Below are 6,909 nucleotides of genomic sequence, written 5' to 3' on the forward strand. Positions count from 1 at the left end.
CAAATTATTAGCTTATTTGAAAATCTAAAAATACTACCAGATAGCCCTAATAAAGTGGCTATGAGAATGTGCAATTAGTTTTTTGATTTTCTTAAAAGTAACGACAGAAAAAAATAAAATTAATTTAAAAAAAAATCATCAATCCTTGAAATTTTTAAAAGTTTTTTGATGGCATCTTGGTGAACATCCCAAAGCGCAACTTTGCCCCAATTTAACCATGTTCGTATCTATTGCGGTTACCGAGATACCAATGCTCGTACCTCGAATTTGTAGCACCCTGTATAATTTTACATATAAAATGACAACGATCTTCATTTCATAGCTATAGCTGAGGCAGTTTTTCATCATTATATTGTAGAATAACTTTTACTGACAATCTTTAGTAAATGTTACTTTCACTAGTTAATGTTAGAAATTACTAGTAAAAGTCGACAAATTACTTTAAAATAAGACATTCCCTGATCCAATGCGTAATTGTTAGCATTTCCTAGTGAATGTTAACAATCACCAAATTTCTGATTTTCACTGTAACATATATACCGACTGTTTACGGTATTCTCCGATAATGGCGGCATTGGCGGACATCATAGATTTAGTAAGAACAGATATCACATTGTGCATTTTAACACGATCAAACAATCGGAGGTTGACTATGTACTGTAAAAACCAACTGAGATAGAGAAGGCGACATTGCCACATCTCAAATTTGCGCTTATCTACTTAGCTTGATTTGCAGAAAAGGTGACTTTAAAACCTTCACCGGATATCAATAAATCTCAATTTCTTAATTAAATTAATAGTTATTTTAAAGAAGCATGCGTAATAATATGGTTATTAACCAGAGGATATATGCGTTACTATTAAGCGAGGACATGTTTACTGTTTAATCTGCTGAAACGTCTAGAACTATTGGCAACGTCGCTGCTAGTCTTCCAGAATGAAATGAGCCGTCTGTCCCACCACCCCTCGCGATGGCCCTTGGTCCGTTATAGCGTACTACGTTTAGCTTACGCTGTGTTTGAAGTCGGAATCAAGGCCGAAGTGAACTTTTCAGTGGTTTTCAGTAGTTTTTGTTTTTGTTTAACGTACTTTTGAATCTGCAAATTTTTAATATGGTAGGACAGTGTCAAATGTGTGGAAAAATAAGCTCAAATTACCCGAATTTGTCTTTTCACAGGTAGGTATTGTTTCCGCCGTAATCGTACATAGACGTCCCACAAGGGGCCTCCAAAATTAAAATAATTTCTAATTATATTTGTTGAATTTTGATCTATTAAAACAAGAACGTAGTAGCCGGTAATTGAATTATAATTCGTCTCAATTACACCTAACTGTTGTAGATCATAACAAATTTGAATATAAACGTTGCATTTGAAACTTTATTATATGCCAGAAAGTGATATTTTTTTTTAAATTGCGTCATATTTTGGTCATTATATACCGTATGATCGAATAAAAACGGCGTCAGCGTTGGCTATGAAATGAAGATCGCTATCATTTTATATGTAAATTTATATGGGAAGTGTCATCGATCGTCATTTCACAGCCAACTGGACGCCATTTTTTTTCGATCATACGGTACGATATTCTAAAGGAGTTTTGCTCAACAAATAAACAAAGGTGTTTACCCGACCTTTTTGACATTTTATTGCTTAATTATATATCTGCCCCTTCGGTCTTGTTTAGACAAGTTTTTACCACCGTACAATACAAATACCTCTTCCTAGAGCTATTTGTACGGTGTGTTTACCTTTTTTTAGAATGGGACAAACTATAAATAATTCTTAGGCTACTAGTTTTATACATACCTATATACAGAGTGACCCAGGCCTACAAAAAAGCTTTTTACCTATTACGTTTTTGGTTTGTGATTTTTATTTCAATCTTTACATAAGATCGGGGCAATTGTAACGCACATTTTTAAAATATTTTTGTCAACATACACGGTGATTCAAAGCGCAATACCTATGCTTAATACAGTTCAGGAAGATTGGGACGTTTAACTAAAATTTGATTGTCTGATTAAGCTACCTAAGTAATGGATTTGTAAATAAACATAATATTCATTATTATGCGACAGAAATCCCATACTGTAGCACACAGATTTGATACTTTTAATAATAAATGCCCTCTATTGAGAGACTAAAAGGATTAAAATAAATATTGATTTTAGGTATATATTATTATATTATATATTATTATATATATATATATATATATATATATATATATATATATATATATATATATATATATATATATATATATATATATATATATATATATATATATATATATATATATATATATATATATATATATATATATGTTATATATATGTAAGATTAAACAACTATTACACAGTACTTCATAGGAAGCTATCGATTGCGGACTAACTAAATCGTTACTAATTACTAATTTTGAAAAGTTCTTTTTAAGATCAAAAAAGGTAAAACTAAAACCTAAACTATCATTTGAAATTAAACGGGAAATTCTAAATAATGTTGCCTATTCTAAACAAGAAAAATGTATTTATAAGTTTTATAACATCTCTAATTAAATTTGGACGAAAAGAATATTTCTGTTTGCTGTAGGTAATTTTCTCAGAGATTAAACGGGAAGTTCTAAGTTCTCTTCTTCTCTCAGGGAAAATGCGTAAATAAAAATGACTTTTTAAGTCAAAAAAAGTCAAAAGGACAAGTTATTCCAAAAAAGGACCTTATGGGTGGCAACTCTATGTATTTCTGGAATGGAAATTTAATGGCAAATCTACAATTTTAGTTTGAAAATATGTTCCGGCCACCTATGATTACAAAAATGTCTAAAACGTGCTTTACCATTGCCTCCATATTCTAAAAAAAATTGAAAGGAAAGTTACTAACCACAAACCTAATATAGAATTGTTTCGAAAGCCTTAGTCACCCTGTAAGTATTCAAAAGTAACTGAGTGTTTATATAGAAGTAACTGAAAGTTTAAATTGAATATCGACGTTGGAGCGATTTTCGAAAACTACCTACTAACGTTTCTACATAAGTATATGTGGGATATTAATTATATTGCCCTTATAACAAAACTTATCTAACGAAAAAGTGTTAATGTAGTATATTAATATGGAGTAAAAATTTTACTAATTCCTTTACTAATTAAATTCGTTCCAAAAAACGATACGCCACTGGCCATTAGAACAATCCAAATGCGCCTAGTTGCCGGGGTCGGAAATTTTAGACTTTTCTGTCTCTTCTGTCCTTGTTTGACACATTGGAATGTTGTGTGTGATACACTACCAACGAGTATTTATGAATAAGATGTTCGGTCTATCTTTATAATGTCTTTGGCGGGAATGCACCAAGCCTATACATATAGTATTTTTCACTCTGGTTTATTCAAAATATTTTTGTCTATCAAAAAAACTTGCTCTGAAAAAAATTTGTTAGTAATTAATAGTAGTAGAAAATACAGCATCTGAGTGTTTTTATTCTTAAGTCCAATTTCTCCATTGTCACACTCTTTTCTATTGTCGTCATGACGTAAAACTTATGAAGCAAAAGCACGTCATATTTATATAATCCACCAAGAAAGAAGACAAGACACATACGGGCGACACTCGGCGGCTGCAAATTTCAATTTAGTTTTGTGAAAGGTTCAAAGACGGTTCGCGTTTGCTGACAGAAACTTTAAATTGAGCTGCGGTGGTCCTTTCTGACGAAGATTGAATTTTTTAGTTTTTTACGAAATCAGTGACTTGATTAAAGTCTTTGAAATTAAGATTTTCGGTTAAAGTTTCCTTTATGAGTAATTTTTATAATATTAATCTTATTTTATTTTTTGAAATTTTGTAAAATATTATATCATGTTTTAGGCATAGATTTATTTTTGTTTTATTTATTCTTTTAAAACACCATATGTACCTATAATTAGAAAATTTTCATAGCCCTCTTCGTTTTTGAACTACAGGGTCTTTTTGAAAATTTTGCCATTTGAAACAGCCCCCATCTCCGTTATTGTGGATGATATCAAGAAGGTGAAAACTGATTCTTGTAGAACTCTTTACATCAAATACAGTAGCGTAGTCTGTTTTTCTACTACAAAAAATATTTTTGAAAATATGAAATAAAGTTATGTTTTTTCAAATGGATCACCCTGTATATTTATGAATCATATGATCCGTCTTGCTATGAGCTTCTTAAAAATATATATCACTCTATATTTATTTTCACTATTTGGTGCGATTTTTAAAATATTTCATTTTCTTATTCGTAGGCCGTGATAAAGAACAAAAAAATAAAAATGGTATTTACGAAAATGGTCAGACACATATTAAAATTTTATTTGGGACTGATATATTTTACTATTTTACTTTTGAACTGTTACAACTGAATCTCTGAATATATTTTTCATTTTTTATAACGGAATTTATTATAACGGGATGGGTATGCAAATATCTAAAAGCTTGCATTATAAAACATTTTCCAGGTGTGTAGTTGCCACCGATATATTTCGTATTTCAAAAATCCCCAAAATCAAAAATCGACAACGGACAAATCCGGGAATCAGGGAGGCCATTATATTGATCCATTGCATTGGTTCCAATACATTGATTTGAGAAATAATAAATAATTTAACAAAATTTTCATATTTTCAAAGTTGTGAGGAGGAGTCCCATCTTGCTGAAAGTATATTTCACGTAAATTAGTTAAAGGTATATCTAAAAGTTCCGGTACGATAGTTTCCAAGATTTACAAATAGCGGTAGAGAGTTAAGTTTCCCTAATATAAAAAGAATTTATTATTGGCTCCCAAAATAAAACAAGAGACAGATAGCAATATTTTTTTAATAATTCTTTAGCTTCTTTTATTATCAATCATGGCCTACTAATAAATATGATCTTTTAATAAAAACTTTTAAATATTGCAGAAAATAGTGAAAATAAATATAGAGTGATATATATTTTTGAGAAGCTTGTGACCAGAGCAAGCCAGATCATATAATTTATAAATATACAGGGTGTCCCAGAAATGAGTGCAAATATGAGGAACACGCCTATGAGGTTTTTTTTGCGAAAAAAAATGTTGAAAATTTAAAATTTTTCTTGACATATTCCGGGAAATTTGAAAAAACTTTTTAGTGCCACTTGTTTATTCACCTGAGATTTCTCTACGGTGTATCTAAACCTTGCAGTGTTGCAACTGTGTTATCCACATTCTACATGGTTCTACATTTATAAATTCATAGACAAATTTCTACTCAAAAAATTAGGAATGTTAAATTTAATGTTTTATCAGTGCTCATTATTAATAATTATAGAAAAGAAAACACATTAATTATTTTTAGTACTTACCCTTTCAATGAAAACTTAACAAAAACCACCGAAAATTAACTAAAACATTACGTTTATGACGTTTACGAAAATCTTTGTTATGCTGCAAAATAACTTTATTTTGGAATAAATTTAATAAAATGATCGATCTTATTATTCAAAATCAGGTCACAAAAAAGAAATTCCTAAAATGTTTATCGTAATTTAGAATTCAATATATCGAAAACACCCCTTCGAATAATCGATTAATTTTTGTTTATTTTCTTTCATGTTTCTCTGTTTTATTTGAACCACTGATTTACAAAACACCTTGAAAAGCGCACTTTACTTTGAATACCTTTCTGAATGAATAAATATTGAGAATTATTGTCTCTTATCGCCACTTTATGAAATACTTTCAATCTAAGAAAATAGATGTTTCACTCAACAATTTTAAATACGTATTTTGTTTTTTCACTATTTTTTCGATCTATTTCGACAATTCCATCTACAGCACAACCGTCGACCAAGAGTGCCGCATGTGAACTGGTATTGGTCGGACTGGTCCTTTGAGGCGCCGTGCCGCGCCGTCGTGGTGGGCTTGCGTCAGACGACGATGTTAAGCAACGTTGCCGTAGTTACAACAATTTCAAATTCAAGACATTTGAAGCAATCAAATTCGTATTAAATTTTAAAAATAAAACAGAGAAACATGAAAGGAAACAAACAAAACAAAAATGAATTGATTATTCGTCGGGCTGTTTTCGAAATATTGAATTCTGAATTACGATAAACATTTTAGAAATTTCTTTTTTGTGACCTTATCAATAATCAATTCATTTGTGTTTTGTTTATTTTCTTTCATGCTTTTCGGTTTTATTTTTAAAAATTAATAAGAATTTGATTGCTTCGAGTGTCTTGAATTTGAAATTCTTGAAACTACGGCAACCTCGCATGACGCAAGCTCGACACGGCGGCGCGACAAAGGAGCACTCAGGAGCAGGAGCACGAGCAGTTACCAGTGATGCGCGGCTCTCTTGGCCGACGGTTGGGCTATCGACGGAATTGTCGAAATACAATGAAAAAATAGCGAAAAAACAAAAACGTATTTAAAATTGTTGAGTCAAACATGTATTTTCTTAGGTTGAAAGTAGTTTGTAAAGTGGCGATAAGAGGCTATAATTCTCAACATTATTCATTCAGAAATGTATTCAAAGTAATGTGTGCTTTTCAACGTGTTTTGTAAATCAGTGGTTCAAATTAATGATGAAACCTATATGAAAGTAATGTGTTAAAAATGGAGACTGTTATTTTAGCAGTTATTTATAATAGCATGTACACAAGTAAAGCAGCACAGTGGAGTGTATTTTAGTTAAGTGTGTATCGATAAAGAGAACTGTCACAGTTACATCGATCTATCATAAGTATCTTTTTTAATGTTGGGTAAGTTTTTTTTTAATTGCTTTTTATAAATGTTTAAGTGTACCATACACTTTCAATTTATTACCATATCACTCTCTTAAAAATGTAATGCATCTCTGCAAACTCCTCAGGTGTTGTGATTTTTGCTTGACTTACTTTTAAACATATAACTTAATACGTAACTTCCATA

Source organism: Sitophilus oryzae, unplaced genomic scaffold (genome assembly GCF_002938485.1).
Source record: "Sitophilus oryzae breed Bouriz unplaced genomic scaffold, Soryzae_2.0 scaffold_1639_pilon_pilon, whole genome shotgun sequence".
NCBI lineage: Eukaryota > Metazoa > Arthropoda > Insecta > Coleoptera > Curculionidae > Sitophilus > Sitophilus oryzae.